At 46.0% G+C, this 20,000-nt stretch overlaps 1 protein-coding gene across 1 annotated transcript in view; it reads left to right on the top strand.

Annotated features, from left to right (window-relative positions):
• Positions 1 to 20,000, top strand: part of LOC143286309 (uncharacterized) — a 481,716-nt gene that overhangs the window by 186,891 nt on the left and 274,825 nt on the right. The gene's annotated exons all lie outside the window — the stretch shown is intronic.

Here is a 20,000-nt window from a genome sequence, read left to right as displayed (position 1 = left end):
TAGTCTGTTCATCTAGGATGATGATATTAGACTGAGATGGGTTCGAGCGAATGGGCTCTTTTGCTTTCTTTTTGTTCTTTTGATATCTTTTTTCTTTTTTTTTTTTTTTTTTTTGGTATGGTATGTGTTAAAGATGTATGTATGTAGCGTTTCAATGCCCTCCAGGGGGGGACAAGAAATAAACTTTTTTGCCTTTGCCTTTGCCTTTGCTCATCAGATTTGGGGGGGCGTGGGGGGGGGGAGGGAGTGTCGGTCCATGGCCGGCTCATATCTAGAGTTACGTGTGCAAAGGGCTCAAATGGGAAGACTGGGACCCCACCGATGGGTCTTTGGGAGTGTTGCTGTGTTCCCCTGACAAAACACTGCAGGTGTATGTGCTGTGTCCGTCTCAACCTGCTTGACTCGGGGATGTATTCAGAGAGTACAGTCTTGTCAGGTAGTCCCCAAAAACGTAGCTTGAAAGGACCCGCAAGGCAGCATGCATCGCCTTCATTTCCTACCATCATTCTTCATCATGAAAATATCGAAAAGAAAATGTCCCAAATTCTGGGGCACACACACACACACACACACACACACACACAGAAAAATTATGGCTCTTCTGGAATTGGGATAAACGGTGGCACCGGAGTTGGTGAAGGTAAACATTTCTTTTTCTTTCGTTATTTAGTAAAGTGACTTCCCCAAGGACAGAACGCTGTGTCGAAACTTGGCGAACGCCACACCGATTCTGCCACATCGCCTCCTGTATTATTACTTCTTTTTTCTTTTCCTTTTTACTTAAAAAAAAATTCAAGCAACGAGTGGTGGGATGTTTCTTCTTCTTCTTCTGCGTTCACTCGTATGCACACGAGTGGGTTTTTGCCCCGCCATGTAGGCAGCCGTACTCCGTTTTCGGGGGTGTGCATGCTGGCTATGTTCTTGTTTCCATAACCCACCGAACGCTGACATGGATTACAGGATCTTTAACGTGCGTATTTGATCTTCTGCTTGCATATGCACACGAAGGGGGTTCAGGCACTAGCAGGTCTGCACATATGTTGACCTGGGAGATCGTAAAAAATCTCCACCCTTTTACCCACCAGGCGCCGTCACCGTGATTCGAACCCGGGACCCTAAGATTGACAGTCCAACGCTTTAACCACTCGGCTATTGCGCCCGTCGGTGGGATGTTTCAAAAACAACCTTGGCCAAATAAACCGACTGGGAGTAATCGCTATGATGAATCATACAGGCCCGGATTTTTATTTTATTTTAATTTTATTTTAAATCACCACTTCCTCCCCACAAATTACTCTTCTGATCCCATGTCTGGCAAGTTTAGATCGGCTTTCGTTAAGAGCCAGCTTTGATGTGAATGAACTCATGAAAGTAAACCAGCGTTAACGAGGTGTTTTCGGAAAAAAAGAAAAAAAAAAGTTGTGAAGAGATCTGAGGACGAGTAGCCAAAATGAAAAGTCAAGAGCATGCCATGACGATGTGAGAAAGAAATAGTTTGTATGAATATGATTATCCTAAGGTATCACCCCTCCCTGTTGTCGCCCCCCCGTCTGTTACAAAACGAAATCTGTACAGTGACGACAGATGTTGTGTTTATTCTCGACGCATTAACTCTCTCCATACGAACGGCGAAAGAGATGACGTTAACAGCGTTTCACCCCAATTACCATCATCAAAATATTGCAAGCGGAAGGCTCTTATACTGAAGAGGTGAATGTTGACAAAGAATACCACAATTCTGACGACGGAAGCTAAAGGTTGGGTCATTGAGACACCCACTGGACATCCGAGGGGTCTGTGTAGAGGAGAAGAGAGGACTGGCCGTACTGAGTGAGTTAAGAGAAAGGGAGTAGCGCTGCCAACCCTTATCTAAAAACATCAGTCGTGTTTGTTTGTTTGTTTGTTTGTTTGGGGCTGTTCTTGTTTGTTTGTTTGTGTGTGTGTGTGTGTGTATATTTGTTTGTTTGTTTGTTTGTTTTGTTCTCAGAGCATTTGCTGTTGTTCAGTTTGTAGTTGTTGCTGTGCTCTTCCGGTTTTGTTCTTCGTGGTAGTGCACGTCTGTCCCAACCTGATACAGGTCGGTGACCCTTCATTGAAATTCTCTGTCTGTTTGTCTGTCTGTTTCTGCCTGCTTTTCTCTATCTGTCTCTGTTTCACTCTGTGTCCCCTCCTCCCAGCCCCCTTTCTGTTTCTCTCTCTCCATCTGTCTCTGTCTCTGTTTCACTTTGTGCCCCCTCCCCCCAACCCCCTCTCTGTTTCTCTCTCTCCATCTGTCCCTGTCTCTGTTTCACTCTGTGTCCCCTCCCCCCAAACCCCTCTCTGTTTCTCTCTCTCCATCTGTCTCTGTCTCTGTTTCACTCTGTCCTCCCTCCTCCCAACCCCCTCTCTGTTTCTCTCTCTCCATCTGTCTCTGTCTCTGTTTTACTCTGTCCTCCCTCCCCCCAACACCCTTTCAGTTTCTCTCTCTCCATCTGTCTCTGTCTCTGTTTCACTTTGTGTCCCCTCCCCCCAACCCCCTCTCTGTTTCTCTCTCTCCATCTGTCTCTGTCTCTGTTTCACTCTGTGCTCCCTCCCCCCAACCCCCTCTCTGTTTCTCTCTCTCCATCTGTCTCTGTCTCTGTTTCACTCTGTCCTCCCTCCCCCCAACCCCATCTCTGTTTCTCTCTCTCCATCTGTCTCTGTCTCTGTTTCACTCTGTGTCCCCTCCTCCCAACCCCCTCTCTGTTTCTCTCTCTCCATCTGTCTCTGTCTCTGTTTCACTCTGTCCTCCCTCCCCCCAACCCCATCTCTGTTTCTCTCTCTCCATCTGTCTCTGTCTCTGTTTCACTCTGTGTCCCCTCCTCCCAACCCCCTCTCTGTTTCTCTCTCTCCATCTGTCTCTGTCTCTGTTTCACTCTGTGCCCCCTCCCCCCAACCCCCTCTGTGTTTCTCTCTCTCCATCTGTCTCTGTCTCTGTTTCACTCTGTGTCCCCTCCCCCCAACCCCCTCTGTGTTTCTCTCTCTCCATCTGTCTCTGTCTCTGTTTCACTCTGTGTCCCCTCCTCCCAACCCCATCTCTGTTTCTCTCTCTCCATCTGTCTCTGTCTCTGTTTCACTCTGTCCTCCCTCCCCCAACCCCCTCTCTGTTTCTCTCTCTCCATCTGTCTCTGTCTCTGTTTCACTCTGTCCTCCCTCCCCCCAACCCCCTCTCTGTTTCTCTCTCTCCATCTGTCTCTGTCTCTGTTTCACTCTGTCCTCCCTCCTCCCAACCCCCTCTCTGTTTCTCTCTCTCCATCTGTCTCTGTCTCTGTTTCACTCTGTGCCCCCTCCCCCCAACCCCCTTTCAGTTTCTCTCTCTCCATCTGTCTCTGTCTCTGTTTCACTCTGTGTCCCCTCCCCCCAACACCCTTTCAGTTTCTCTCTCTCAATCTGTCTCTGTCTCTGTTTCACTCTGTCCTCCCTCCCCCCAACCCCCTCTCTGTTTCTCTCTCTCCATCTGTCTCTGTCTCTGTTTCACTCTGTCCTCCCTCCCCCCAACCCCCTCTCTGTTTCTCTCTCTCCATCTGTCTCTGTCTCTGTTTCACTCTGTCCTCCCTCCCCCAACCCCCTTTCTGTTTCTCTCTCTCCATCTGTCTCTGTTTCACTCTGTCCTCCCTCCTCCCAACCCCCTTTCTGTTTCTCTCTCTCCATCTGTCTCTGTTTCACTCTGTCCTCCCTCCTCCCAACCCCCTTTCTGTTTCTCTCTCTCCATCTGTCTCTGTCTCTGTTTCACTCTGTCCTCCCTCCCCCCAACCCCCTCTCTGTTTCTCTCTCTCCCTCTGTCTCTGTCTCTGTTTCACTCTGTCCTCCCTCCCCCCAACCCCCTCTCTGTTTCTCTCTCTCCATCTGTCTCTGTCTCTGTTTCACTCTGTCCTCCCTCCTCCCAACCCCCTTTCTGTTTCTCTCTCTCCATCTGTCTCTGTCTCTGTTTCACTCTGTCCTCCCTCCCCCCAACCCCCTCTCTGTTTCTCTCTCTCCCTCTGTCGTAGTCTCCATCTCTCTCTCTCTCTCTCTCTCGCTCACTTGCTCGCTCTCGCTCTCCTCCTTTTTGGCTCTAACTCTCCCCTGTGTTTATCGTTCTCCTCCTCTTCCCTCTTCCTCAACCTCTTTGGCTCTGCCCATCTCTGTCTCTGACTCTCGCACTTTTTTTCTCTGTCTCGCTTACAGCCTCGCTCTCACAGTCTCTCTCTCTGTCTCTGTCTCTCTCTCTGTCTCTCTGTCTTTGTCTCTGTCTCTGTCTCTCTCTCTGTCTCTGTCTTTGTCTCTCTCTCTGTCTCTCTCTGTCTCTCTCTCTCTCTCTCTCTCTCTCTCTCTCTCTCTCTCTCCTTGTGTCGTTCTGTGTTCCTGTCTCTCTCTTAGCCTCTCTGATTCTTTATGTGTGTGTGTCTCTCTCTCTCTGTCTCTGTGCCTCTGTCTGCCTGTGTTGCTCTCTCGCTCTGTGCTTATGAAAACCTGGGCGTGCTCTCTGTGTGTTTGTGTGAGTTAGTGTATGTATCTTTGGTGGTGTAGTGTGTGTGTGTGTGTGTGTGTGTGTGTGTGTGTGGTGTGTGTGTGTGTGTGTGTGTGTGTGTGTGTGCGCGAACGCGTGTGTGTCAGTGTGTGCACGTTGTGTGTGTGTGTGTGTGTGTGTGTGTGCGTGCGTGTGTGTATGTGCGTGCGTGTGTATGTGCAGGCGCGCCCGCATGGGTGTGCGTGCGTGCAGTGTGCATGTGAAATGGCATGACATTTGCATTGACAATCAAGTTGTCGCAGTTATCTCACTTTCTGATATTGTGCATGCAACTCGAATTTGTCCGATTTCACCTTGAGCAGGAAGACATTCGGAGTTTTGAGCTCCCTCTCTCTCTTTCTCTCTGGCTTGCACACACATACACACACACACGCACATTCACACACAACACACACACACACATTCACACACATACACAAACACACACACACACACGCACGCACACACACACACACACACACACACACAACACACACACACACACACACACACAACACACACACACACACACACACACACACACACACACACACACACACACACATGTTCATTTTGTGTTAGGGCAAGAGTCGAGACATGTGCATTTTTGATTGGATAGTCCATTCCCTCTGGATTCCGTGTTATATCAAAACGATTTTTTTTTCTTTTCTTTTCATATGTTTCCTGTTTTTCCTACAGGGTCTGTAAGGCTATTTTGAATGATAAGCTAAACGGGATGCCTCTCTTTGAACAGTTTAAAACTGGTATGTGAACAGAATTGTTTTGTATCATTTCTTTTCGTAACATGAAAGAAATCTGTCGACCTCTAACGCCCCACCCCCCTTTTTTATTTTTATTTTTTTCAATCTTTTTAAGCAGATGTGGTCCAGAGTATATAAACTAAACCCGCACGATTTAATACCTTGAAACCGAAAGTGTCTGTCTGTCTGTCTGTCTTGGCTATATTGGAGCCAGGCAAAGCTGAAGAAATAAAACCAATGCGCTTAACTATTTTGGTATGGTATTGACTGCGAATGAAGTGTAAACGTCGCTCTCTCTCTCTCTCTCTTTCTCTGTCTCTCTCTCTCTCTCTGACTTTGGGAGAAACGATAAGAGGGGCGTTAAGGAAATCCAACAACTATAAAGAAAGCAGCACTCAACAGATCTATATCTATAGTGGAAAATAGAATATTAAATGCGCAAATGGAACCAAACCCGATTTAACTCACGCCGCGAATATACGAGTTTTTGAAGACCTACGATGAATAGAGGGAAAACAAATATATATATGTATATATATATATATATATATATATATATATATATATATATATATATATATATATATGTATATATATATATATTATTTTTGCCGCAAAAAAAATTGTGGACGCGCTGCTGTATTTCTTCCAGCAAAATATTTTTTCCGAGAAACTGACGATATCAACATTTCATCACCCTTGCAGTAAAGTGGGTGATATTGCTCAACTGAAACTAGTTAAGACTAACAATGAACTAGAGTCTGAAAACAGGTCTGTGAGACGTTGCTCTTGGAACTTGGAACACTAACGCAAAGATAACATGGCATTAACTCTTTCCATACGAACGGCGAAAGAGACGACGTTAACAGCGTTTCACCCCAATTACCATCATCAAAATATACTGAAGAGGTGAATGTTGACAAAGAATACCACAATTCTGACGACGGAAGCTACAGGTTGGGTCATTCAGACACCCACTGGAAATCCGAGGGGTCTGTGTAGAGGAGAAGAGAGGACTGGCTGTACTCATAACTCAGTTTAAGAATAGTATGGTTGTGTCCGCTAGTTACGAGGAAGAGTATGTGTCAGGATTTTAGAGGGGACGTCCCATTACATGCTACAAACAGAATTTGACCCCAGAGACAGGGAAACAACGATAAAAAGAAATTCTTGATATTCCTTTCAAAATCGTAATGGGACCAAACAATATTCAGTATAAATGACGAAAAACTGGACAGGACAAACAAGGGCAAAATTGCGACAAAGAACGTGTGGTTGTGGGCAATGCAGTGCTCTGCTTTAGTGACTGTACAGCGGAGAAAGGGGGTTCAGACCGTTCATTTCGCGGTCAGGATATTGAAGATGAAAACCATAGCACAGTCTTGAAGTCTGTGTCTGTCTGCATGTACATACATACATAGTCTCTCTCTCTCTCTCTCTCTCTCTCTCTCTCTCTCTCTCTCTCTCTCTCTCTCTCTCTCTCTATCTATATATATATGTATGTATATATATATGTGTGTGTGTCTGTGTGTATGTATGTGTGTGTGTGTGTGTCTGTATGTATGTGGGTATGTGTGTGTAGGGGGGGGGGGTATGTGTGTGTGTGTGTGTGTAGGGGGTGAGGGGGTATGTGTGTGTGTGTGTGTGTGTGTGTGTGTGTGTGTGTGTGTGTGTGTGTGTGCAAGCATGGGAAGCGGAAAATTGGGGGAATGGGGGTGACGGAAGAGGGGGGGTGGAGGGGGCAGGGGGGGGGCAGATTTCGTGTGTTTCGGTGTGTGCGTCGGGGAGGGGGGCGGAGGTGGGTGGGTGGGGGTATGCGCGCGCGTGTCAGGTCACGGTCTGCGCGCGTGCTTGCTGAGGAGAGGGGTCCCTCGGAATGAGGGGAAAACATCTGGGTTTGGTTAGAGGGGTGGGAAGGGAGGAGACGGGGGTATGGGTGAGCTGATTGATTTATCACTGATTAATTAACGCCCTTGCCAAATACTATGTGTTGATAACTGAGAAGGTCATGTTTGTTTTTAGACCTATTTTCTTTTAGTTCGTGTGTGTGGTGTGACTTGTAACATCGAAAGATGCAAAAGAAATATATTTTTTTATATGCATAGCTCATGGGTTATTTAACTGAAGCAAAAGAAATGCAAAGTGTACAATATTATCTCTCTTTGCATCTATTTCTCCTACCCTTTCCTTGCTCTCTCTCTCTCTCTCTCTCTCTCTCTCTCTCTCTCTCTCTCTCTCTCTCTCTCTCTCTGTGGTAGTAGTAGTAGCGGTACAGTAGTGGTAGTAGTAGTATTTACCATTGTTATTATTGTTGTGTCTTATCGTTACTGTTTTTGTTGTCACAAGGACAGATTGGAAGACTAGGCAATGCCTAAAATCTTTATCCTTGAGGAAAAAAGTTTTTTTGAATCTTGAATCTTGAATCTCTCCCTCTCTTGTCTGACTCGCTCTCTTTTTCTCCAGTATCTGTCTGCCTCTCTCTCTATATATATCTCTCTCTCTCACGCATGCACTCATAATCATACACATACTCAAACTCACACGTTAACACACACACACACACACACACACACACACACACACACACACACACACACACACACACACACACACACACACACACACACACACACACACACACACACACACACACACACACACACACACACACACACACACACACACACACACACACGTCAAAAATTCTTTTATTTCCGAGGATAATAGAGAATCACAGGTGCGCTTTTTTCCATCCAGTCCCAGCCCTAAATAAACTACAACCCTTCCTTCCCCAGATAAATTATACAATACACAGATTGTGCAGGCACAAGCGTGATGGTTATGGCATACATAGAACTTAGAAACACACACACACACACACACACACAGTGGCACGCACACACACACACACACACACACACACACACACACACACACACACACACACACACACACACACACACACACACACACACACACACACACACACACACACACGAGAACATAACTGAGAACAGTATCGAGTTTGATGGAAGGAACGAGGGCTCCCACGCTGTCCCCACCCCCATCCTCACACTCCCATCCCCTCACACACACACAGACACACACACACACACACACACACACACACACACACTAACACACACACCTGGTGAGCCGAAGACGTCGACACCCGCAGGTCCTGAGTAGAGAGAGTGTGGTATGATGGAATTAATTGGTGTCTCGGTGGCTCGTGGCATCTTCAGTTGGAGTGTTGTGTATCTTGTATGGCTGCTCAGTTTTGTCGTTCACTAACGAACCGCTCAAACGTCTCTCTGGTGGGCGTTCAAGGTCAGTCAACGGTTAAAAGGTCAGGGATTGAAGGTCAAACAACTCCACTGGGGTTTGAGGCGTGAGAGGCAGGGTGTGTGTGTGTGTGTGTGTGGGGGGGGGGGGGGGGTGAGGAGTGGGGCTGAGTTGGGAGGGGGGAGGTGTGGGTGTGTGTGTGTGTGTGTGTGTGTGTGTTGTGGGTGTGGAGTGGGGCTGAGTTGGGAGGGGGAAGGTGTGTGTGTGTGTGTGTGTGTGTGTGTGTGTGTGTTGTGGGTGTGGAGTGGGGCTGAGTTGGGAGGGGGAGGTGTGTGTGTGTGTGTGTGTGTGTGTTGTGGGTGTTGTGGGTGAGGAGTGGGGCTGATGTGGGAGGGGGGGAGGTGTGTGTGTGTGTGGGTGAGGAGTGGGGCTGATGTGGGAGGGGGGAGGTGTGTGTGTGTGTGTGTGTGTGTGGGTGAGGAGTAGGGCTGATGTGGGAGGGGGGAGGTGTGTGTGTGTGTGTGTGTGTGTGGGTGAGGAGTGGGGCTGAGTTGGGAGGGGGGAGGTGTGTGTGTGTGTGTGTGTGGGTGAGGAGTGGGGCTGATGTGGGAGGGGGGAGGTGTGTGTGTGTGTGTGTGTGGGTGAGGAGTGGGGCTGAGTTGGGAGGGGGGAGGTGTGTGTGTGTGTGTGTGTGTGTGTGTGGGTGAGGAGTGGGGCTGATGTGGGAGGGGGGAGGTGTGTGTGTGGGTGAGGAGTGGGGCTGATGTGGGAGGGGGGAGGTGTGTGTGTGTGTGTGTGTGTGTGTGTGTGTGTGTGTGTGTTGTGGGTGTTGTGGGTGAGGAGTGGGGCTGATGTGGGAGGGGGGAGGTGTGTGTGTGTGTGTGTGTGTGGGTGAGGAGTGGGGCTGATGTGGGAGGGGGGAGGTGTGTGTGTGTGTGTGTGTGTGGGTGAGGAGTGGGGCTGAGTTGGGAGGGGGGAGGTGTGTGTGTGTGTGTGTGTGTGTGTGTGTGTGTTGTGGGTGAGGAGTGGGGCTGAGTTGGGAGGGGGTAGGTGTGTGTGTGTGTGTGTGTGGGTGGGTGAGGAGTGGGGCTGAGTTGGGAGGGGGGAGGTGTGTGTGTGTGTGTGGGTGGGTAGTTGAGGAGTGGGGCTGAGTTGGGAGGGGGGAGGTGTGTGTGTGTGTGTGTGTGTGTGTGTGGGTGGGTGAGGAGTGGGGCTGAGTTGGGAAGGGGGAGGTGTGTGTGTGTGTGTGTGTGTGTGTGTGGGTGGGTGAGGAGTGGGGCTGAGTTGGGAAGGGGGAGGTGTGTGTGTGTGTGTGTGGGTGGGTGAGGAGTGGGGCTGAGTTGGGAGGGGGGGAGGTGTGTGTGTGTGGGTGTTGTGGGTGAGGAGTGGGGCTGAGTTGGGAGTTGGGAGGTGTGTGTGTGTGTGTGTGTGTGTGTGTGTGTGTGTGTGTGTTTATAATGGAATGTCCCAGTTATGATCAGTTACGAAACAGTTATGTTCCTAAGAAATATTTGTCTCCAAAATCGGTTTTTAATTTTTGTAATATGCTCAAAGGAGACAAAAAAAAAGTCATTTTAGCTGTAAGTAAGATGATTAGTTTTGCAAATGTTGCCTAGCTACACTTTTGAAAAAAGACTTTTTTCCTCAACCTTTATGTGACATTGTTGTGTATTTGGAAATGTTTGTTCTGGGCATGAAAAGATTATTTTGCAGTAATCCTCCATACTCCAATAGGAGTGAAAGGATAATTAAAACTTGAAACTTGAAACTCATGTGTGTGTGTGTGTGTGTGTGTGTGTGTGTGTGAGAGAGAGAGAGAGAGAGAGAGAGAGAGAGAGTTTGAGTGGTACTCGTATGTGTGTGTGGTTTATGAAGTGCATGTACCCTTATTACTGTTTGTAGTGCACTCCTTATGTTCCGCTGCCATGATAGATGGATAGGGGTGGAGTGGGACTGGGTATATCCCTTGGAAGGTTAAGCCTCACACACACACACACACACACACACACACACACACACACACACACACACACACACACACACATACAGAACTGAGGAAACGGGTTCGTCGAAAGCTATTGGGGTTCCCCACAGACAGAATCAATAAGAAAGAGACGGACAGACAGACAGATGGTAAGACAGAGAAACAGACAGAGATATTCCCTAAAAGATGGTGAATAGAGAACAGGCCAAAATAAGTCCATGAGAATGGTTAACTGTCATTACATGGAACAGGGAGAGGGGTGGGAGAGAAAGTGACTCAAGGAAGCGTCACAGCATTCGGACAAATCCATGCCATACAGTGCACCACATCGTACTAAGCAGGAGTAGTAGTACCATTTTTATGTAGCCAAGCGCTTAGCTTCAGATACTGCTTCACGCACAAGCTCAATAGCAGACGCCGTTTTCGCAACTAACTTGCCCAGTCTTCAAACAGGCTCACGCAGAATGTGTGACGCCATTCCCGGTTTGATGCAAAGCCCATTCTAAACCTATTCTGTAATCATCTATTAGATCAAGTCTCTGTATCGTTCGCTGTAATATTATTATTATAGTACACGGCTACATTTATTACCGTCATCATTATGATTATTATCCTAACTATTATCATTGTTGTTGTTTCCGATGCCGTTCAGTGTTGCTGTGATTAGTCACTGTCCATATCCCCCTTCTTCCTCATGTGATGTCAAGTTTATTTTTGTTAATATAGGGGGTTTTTTTCGGGTGGTACATTGAATTCGCAACAGTAACTCTTCTTCTCTTCCTGAAACTCCCTAAAAAGACACAGTGGGTTAAAATGCTGAAATGGTGTAATAACAAAATATACAATGTGTGTGTGTGTGTGTGTGTGTGTGTGTGTGTTGTGCATGTGTCAGAAAGAGACAGAGACACAGAGAGAGAGAGAGAAACTCGGAACTAAAAAAAAACTTTAATATACATCAGTAGTTGCCCACTATACATATTTTACGACGGGTACCAGTGGCGAATGGGAAAGGTCGGAGCGCCAGGGGCAGGGGTAACAAAGTGTGTGTTGTGCATGTGTGTGTCCGAGAGAGACAGAGACAGAGAGAGAGAGAGAGCAGGAAAGGGACGGAGGGTGGTATAGGGTAGTAGCGTAGAATCTACACCCTCTCCTACTATACTAGCCGAAAAGCGGAACAAACGACCATGTCTGTGTCTCGTCATCTGTCAGAAAAACCGTGGCTGCGGATGGGGAAAGAGCTATGTTCAATAACAACAACCACCTTCCTCCTACTATACCTCACTGCCTGTACTGCCACTCTTCATATCATCCTGCCTGCTACTCACTCTCCCTCCTCCCTCCTCCCTCCCCCCCCCCCCTTCACTTCACCATTGTTGTCTGGCAGAAGTAAACTACACACACGCATGCACACACGCGCGTACGTACACACAGACACACACACACACACACACACACACACACACACACACACACACGCTGGTGCACATACACGCGGCGTTCACTCACTTTCTCACTCACTCTTTCTCTTACACACACACACACACACACGTACGCACGCAGACACGCACGCACGCACACACACGCACACACACACGCGCGCGCGCGCTGGCACACATACACGCGGCGTTCACTCACTTTCTCAATCACCCATTCTGTGTGTGTGTGTGTGTGTGTGTGGTGTTCACACACACACGAGCTCCTCCATTCCCCATGCTCCACCCCCCCCCCCCCCCCCCCCCCCCCCCCCCCACCCCCCAAAGACACACACTCTCTGAAGTTCAATGGCTGACTGATATCTGTCGCCCGCGGTACCAAACTGAGACTGCCAATTTTTGTTTTTAGCACGGTCTGTGGGTGAACTTTGCCGTCAGTCTGTTTAAGCAGGTGATGCAGGTGCCCTTTTTTCCCAGCATCAACCACGTCAGGGGTAGACGAGTGACATGAATTCAATAACACTGTCTTGTTCGTTTCGTTCAGGCTGCACGGTTTCGTGTGTCTTTGGTTTTTCGTTTTTCCTTTTCTTTATATATATATATATATATATATATATATATATATATATATATATATATATATATATAACTTGGTGGGTAATTCGTCAGTGCAGCCCAACCCCCCCCCCCCCCCAACAGACAGACACACGCACGCACACACACACACACACACACACAAGCACGCACGCACGCACACGCAAACTTTTTGTCTTTGTGTGTGTGTGTGTGTGTGTGTGTGTCTGTCTGTCTGTCTGTCTGTGTCTCATTGTGTGTGTGTGTGTGTGTGTGTCTGTCTGTGTCTGTGTGTGTGTGTGTGTGTGTGTGTGTGTGTGTGTGTGAGGCCGTCGTCGTCGTCGTCGTATTTTTGACAGTATGGGTGGGTTGAGTCTCTGAGACAGTCGGAGAGTGAAACAGATGAATAATTAATCTCTTTGACTGTGCCTGTGATGGAAGGTGAAAGTCAGTTCAGTTACGGCTTCTTGGTCTTCTTCTTCTTCTTCTTCTGCTTCTTCTTGTTCTTCTTCTTGTGTGAAGAGTCTTTTGGGACGCCGCATCGAAGAACTGTTCACCAGGCAGGCTCCTCCAGTTCTGCCAGTGTTGTGTGCCAAAGTCTGGGTCTCTGCGAATGGTTTTCTTTGTCCATACTGTAATGTCTGTCCATGTTTTTTTTTGTTTTTTTTTGTTTGTGTGTGTGTGTGTAGTAGTAGTAGTAGTAGTAGTAGTAGTAGTCTTCAGTTTAACGTCTTCCACTTTAAGTGATATTAGGGTGGAGGGGGGATGGGGTGGGGTGGAGGGCGGAGCGTGGAGGTGGGAACGGTATTGGGCAGAGGGTGATTAATGATGTGTGTGTGTATGTGTGTGTGCACATATGTGTGTTTGTGTGGGGGGGGGGAAGATACAGAGCATTGGAAAAATAAGACATTAAAAGGGGAGACATAGGCACAATATAGAAGGAAACGCTAACATCAAACAACTGCAACCATTATAACAAGTGTCCAATTGGACTATGCAGCAAAACCTTCTGCAATAGCAGATTTCATCTTGAAATTGTCAAAAATACATTCAAAAGAATTTTCCGTGTGTGTGTGTGTGTGTGTGTGTGTGTTTTAGTTCCTGTTTCCCCCCTCTGTCTCCCTCCCTCAACAGTTCATTAGAGGGATGTTTTAGCATGGGCATTGGATCTGTTACAGTGTCGACACCACCAACGTGGATTTCTTTTCTGAACTGATGTCAGCAGATCTTCATAATTGTGGTCGAATGAATGTGGTGCTTCAGTGATGGTTTGGTGTACATGTTCACTGGTGATAGGTTCTGTGGTTAGTCCTCTTTCCATTGTTTCTCAGCACAATAACAGACTTCATCAGTGGAGTGATGGCCTAGAGGTAACGCGTCCGCCTAGGAAGCGAGAGAATTTGAGCGCGCTGGTTCGAATCACGGCTCAGCCGCCGATATTTTCTCCCCCCCTCCACTAGACCTTGAGTGGTGGTCTGGACGCTAGTCATTCGGGTGAGACGATAAACCGAGGTCCCGTGTGCAGCATGCACTTAGCGCACGTAAAAGAACCCACGGCAACAAAAGGGTTGTTCCTGGCAAAATTCTGTAGAAAAATCCACGTCAATAGGAAAAACAAAGAAAACTGCACGCAGGAAAAAGAAAAAAAAGAAAAAAGAAAAAAAAAAGGTGGCGCTGTAGTATAGCGACACGCTCTCCCTGGGGAGAACAGCCCGAATTTCACACAGAGAAATCTGTTGTGATAAAAAAGAAATACAAAATACAAAAAAAAATACAACTGACACCTCGTTTCCATGGCGTGAGGTGAGTGAGGGCCTTGGAAGCTAAATGTGGTGAATAACCGTTCTCACCCCGTGTAGACTGAACGTGGGGTATTGTGTCAATCTACAAAAAAAAGGGTACTGCTATTTTTGTTTCTCAGCACAATAACAGACTTTCTCTGTGTGAGTGTGTTTAAAGAAAAAAACAACTACAACTTTTCTTTTCTTTTCCTTTAGTATTATACTGAATGCAGTTGGGAGAGGTCAGTTTTCCTGATTATTTTGATCGTACTCGATTGTTTTCATTTTTCTTTTCATTTAGAGCTTTTCAGACGTCCTCTTGGTTAACAGTGCGCACATACACACACACACACACACACACACACACACACACACACAGATCTGATTACACACACACACACACACATATATATATATATATATATATATATATATATATATATATATGTGTGTGTGTGTGTGTGTGTGTGTGTGGGTGTGTGTGTGTTATATATACATATATATATATATATATATATATATATATATATATATATATATATATATATATATATGTGTGTGTGTGTGTGTGTGTGTGTCACGGTGTGTGTGTGTGTGTGTGTGTGAGGTAAAAAAAAAAAAGAGAGAGCCAGAGAGAGAGCCAGAGAGAGAAGAGTTCATTGTAAGAATTTCGTCGGCTCTAAGCCTGAGGCCTGTCCATCACGTCAGTTGGGTTTGTAGGAAGGTCATGCACAGAGTCCCTTTTTTTTAAAAGCATGTGCAGTGTAGCTTGAATGGGTCAGTCGGCTCGCTGTGAGCCTCTTTGAAACCGAACACTGAAACGGACTGCCATGTGGAATGTGGGGTGTTTCTCAGACAGCTCTCCTCCCTCCGACCCCCCACCACTCATCATCCCCCCCCCACACACACACACACACACACACACACACACCCTGCTGCTTCAGCTGTCGTCCTGTCTTCCATACGTTTTTGTAGATTATCAGAGGTGCTTATAGGTAAACAGTGGGGCGTAGGATAGGATAGGGGGGGGAAGGCACCGCTATTTTGGGGGGCAGCTTATCATCTTCATTCACCGGCAGAGAGCCAGTATCTGGAGAGGCTCTTTGATTCACGGCCTCTGACCAGACGCTGAGCGCTGACCTCCGTTTTCTGGCTGTCAAAATTCTCATGTCGCTTCAGTCAACACGTGCGGTGGTTGTTAGTTTGCTTTTAAAAATAAATTAGTACGGTGTTTTTATCCTGCTGTAGAGAAAGAAGCGTAGTTTTTATATATATATATATCTTGCTATGAAAACGTCTGGTGTTTTAATTTTGCTATAAATAAGAGATCCGGTGATTTTATCCTGTTCTGAAAAAGTCTGGGTGTTTTCATTTTGCTGGAAAAAAAAAAAAAGAGAGCGGGCAGTTTTCTCTTGCTGTGAAAAAGTGCGGTGCTTTCATTTTGCTTTTAGAAATACGGCGGTCTTATCTTGCCACAAAGGATCACGGTGGTTTTATCTTGCTGTAAGAAAGTACATTGTTTTTATATTTTGCTTTAAAAAAATCCGTGCTTTATCTTGTTATCAAAGTACAGTGGTTTTTATCTCGCTATAGAAAATACATTGTTATTATCTTTTATCTTGCTGTAAAAGAAAATATGTGGTGGTTTTATCATGACATAAAAAAGTACCGCAGTTTTATCATGCCATAAAAAGTACCGTAGGTTTATCATAGTATGAAAAAGTGGGGTGGTTTTATCATGATATATAAAAAGTACCGTAGTTTTATCATGCCATAAAAAGTACGGTGGCTTTATCTTGCTATAAAAGGTACGGTGGCCTTATCTTGCTATGAAAAGTACGGTGGCTTTATCTTGCTATGAAAAGTACGGTGGCTTTATCTTGCTTTGAAAAGTACGGTGGCTTTATCTTGCTATAAAAAGTACGGTGGCCTTATCTTGCTATGAAAAGTACGGTGGCTTTATCTTGCTATGAAAAGTACGGTGGCTTTATCTTGCTATGAAAAGTACGGTGGCCTTATCTTGCTTTGAAAAGTACGGTGGCTTTATCTTGCTTTGAAAAGTACGGTGGCTTTATCTTGCTATGAAAAGTACGGTGGCTTTATCTTGCTTTGAAAAGTACGGTGGCTTTATCTTGCTATAAAAAGTACGGTGGCCTTATCTTGCTATGAAAAGTACGGTGGCTTTATCTTGCCATAAAAAGTACGGTGGCTTTATCTTGCTATAAAAAGTACGGTGGCCTTATCTTGCTATGAAAAGTACGGTGGCTTTATCATGCCATAAAAAGTACGGTGGCTTTATCTTGCTTTAAAAAGTACGGTGGCTTTATCTTGCTATAAAAAGTACGGTGGCTTTATCTTGCTATGAAAAGTACTGTGGCTTTATCATGCCATAAAAAGTACGGTGGCTTTATCTTGCTTTAAAAAGTACGGTGGCTTTATCTTGCTATAAAAAGTACGGTGGCCTTATCTTGCTTTAAAAAGTACAGTGGCTTTATCTTGCTATAAAAAGTACGGTAGCTTTATCTTGCTATGAAAAGTACGGTGGCTTTATCTTGCTATAAAAAAGTACGGTGGCTTTATCTTGCTATAAAAAGTACGATTGGTTTTTGTCTTTGGACCGGGGTAGGTAACTGATAAAGAACCGACTGCTTTCATAATTATTTTTTCGATCAAGAAAAGGTTATGCTATGTTTTTAAGGCATTGTTTTAACAACAGCGTCGTGACTATACAGGTATTGGTTCATAACTGAAAGAAGATTATGAATTATGGTTTTGATCACTTGAATTATGGCTGTGGTCTGGCTTCCTGTCTGTCAGGGTCTGATGGACTGTCGCCGTCCATCCTCCTGTGGTCCTTGCCGTACAGTACAGCAGAATGATAGTCATGGACGATATTTTGTCATCTGCGCTGGCAAGTAAGTTATAGACTGTGCAGTAACTATTATCGGTGTTACGTCGACGCTTTAATATATTGGCAGCTACGGGTGTTTGTATCCTGCGGTAGAAATAAGGGTAGTTTTATTTTGGTATGAAATGATAATGTTTGGATAATATTTTGTGGTATACACTGGCTAATAAAGTTCCAGGCTGTGCAGTAATGATAATCAGTACCAGGCTGTGCATTTTTTATAATCAGTACCAGGCTGTGCATTTTTTATAATCAGTACTAGGCTGTGCATTTTTTATAATCAGTACCAGGCTGTGCATTTTTTATAATCAGTACTAAGCTGTGCATTTTTTATAATCAGTACTAGGCTGTGCATTTTTTATAATCAGTACTAGGCTGCGCATTTTTTATAATCAGTACTAAGCTGTGCATTTTTTATAATCAGTACTAGGCTGTGCATTTTTTATAATCAGTACTAGGCTGTGCATTTTTTATAATCAGTACTAACTCGCCGCTCAAAAACATCGGCAGCTACAGGTTGTTAACAACGGTGAACTGAGCAGAATCGGATTGTTTCAAAACGAACACTAACAAAACAACACAACTTCCCAGGCTGGTTTAGTTCAGTGATCGTCACCGCCGTAACTAGTTGTATTCTATGACCAGAAACCCGATCTAGTCTACTGTAATGTGGTGGAGCTTGACTCTCGCTGTATGAAATTTCCATGACAAGAGTTGATGAAAAGACTATTGACACAGCAGAAAGGAAACCTTCACTCACACAGCTGATGTATGTAGGTTCGTGTGGCAGAAAGCGAGGCAGGATGTGTGACAGTAGTCATCGATACTCTTTGTTCATCCGCTGAAGAGAAGAGCAAGGCAAGAGAAGTCACGGTGTCACGCGTGTATCGTAATAAACACAATTTCTAAGGGCGGATTTTTTTTTTTTTTCCTCGAAAGAGGACAAAAGACAAAAAGGATTATTAATTGTGTCTTCCTATCTACCAAAGACAAACACAAGTGTGTGAATTACATCGGGATCGTTGGATCTGTGTTAGATGGGGGATTATTTCTTCTCTTCTACCACTGAAAGACGAAGGAAAAAAAGTGTGTGAACTACATCAGGGTCGTTGGATCTGTGTTACATAGTCACGTGTGTTTGGACTTGCATACCCCCGTGTTTCTGTGAGGGACGGGTTACTACTGCACTGCACGGCGAAATATAGCAACAACAACAACAACAACAACGTCTGTTTGACTGTCATGTGCTGCTTGTTAAAGTGACCACAGTATGCTATTCCGTTCCTGGCCGAACTATATGTCACAACTTTGTGTGAAAATTTATGACCCAGATTCGCCTGTGGTGGGATGACAGCAGAATTGTGATCGAGAATTTGACCACAGATTTTCCCAGACGGATTAATCGAACACCAGACGAAGAACTCCACGACAGTGCACGTGTTCCCCGCTCCATGTGTTTTGGTGGTGGATCATGTGATGCTCGGTGGGGAAATTTGAATAATACAGCGGTAGTGGATTTCTTTGTGTGTGTTTACTCTGAACAGAAGATTTTATTTTTCTCGAATTCTCTATATCAACACGAGAACCGAACGCAACATCAGCAAAAACTAGTGGCTACGTGGAAATACGTCCTTGTATAAAACACCACCTTGTGTAACAATCACACGAAGCGTAACACGGTGATGTAACACTACAAAAAGTCTTTCAAGGGTAACAAGGAAAAAAAACACAAACGGAAATTGCAAAGTCAAACAATAAAAGAACATCAACGAAAACGAAACACAGCAATAAAGATAAAACAACAGCTGTAGCATAACCAAAAAAAAAAAAAGAGCTAAAGAAAGAAAGACCAACAACATCCAATACAACCCACCGCTGTACAGCTCTACCACACCCCCAAACACCACCCCGACACACACCAAAAAAAAAAAGGAACTCCATCGCAAAACACACGCCACAAACAATGACAGATAAAACCACCTCAAAACTCCGCAAACAAAACTCGACCGACGCCATGTCCAAAACCACCACCTCCAAACTCCAGAAACAGAACTCGACCGACGTTGCGCCCAAACCCGCCACGACCAAACTCCACACACAAAACTCCACCGACGCCGCGGGGCCCAGCCCCAAATCACCAAGGTCGCCACCGCCCCACCCCCACAACCCTCCACCCTCTCCTGACCTTGGCGCCGAGGGGGGAGGGTCAGGGCCGGGGTCAAGGTCAGGGGGAGGGTCGAAGCAGCATGGCGGCAGTAGCGGCAAGTCGGGGAGTATGAAGGTGAAGCGGACGACGTCTGGCAGCAAGGTGGTGAGCCGCAGCAAGAGCAGCGGGGGCAGCGTCAGGAAGAAGAGCGTGGACTCCAGGTCCACGGGCAGCAAGGTGTCCACAGGGGACCTCACCGCTGCTGACTCGGCTGGTGGAGGAGGGGAGGTAAGGAAGGGAGATAGTAGAAGGTTAGGTTTGTCTTGTCAGGTGTATGATAGTGATTGAGCAACATGCACCCCTACCCCCCCCTCGAGGTGACAATCAGCGTGTTGAGGCAAACCCCTTCGATGATCAACCTGATCAGGGGGTGGGTTGCCTGAGCGAACTTTTGCTCTCGCTAAGTTTTGATTAACGTTAAGAAATGTTCCTGATTCCACGGCAACTTCCTCAGGAACATTCTTGTCTTTGAGCAAACTTAGCGCCGCAAAGATCGCTTCATGCCACTGGGCCCAACTTTGGAGAAGATTTTGTATATTCATTTTGAAATTTTAACGATTTA

Source organism: Babylonia areolata, chromosome 10 (assembly GCF_041734735.1).
Source record: "Babylonia areolata isolate BAREFJ2019XMU chromosome 10, ASM4173473v1, whole genome shotgun sequence".
Lineage (NCBI taxonomy): Eukaryota > Metazoa > Mollusca > Gastropoda > Neogastropoda > Buccinidae > Babylonia > Babylonia areolata.
This window is presented reverse-complemented; position numbering and strand designations above follow the sequence as displayed.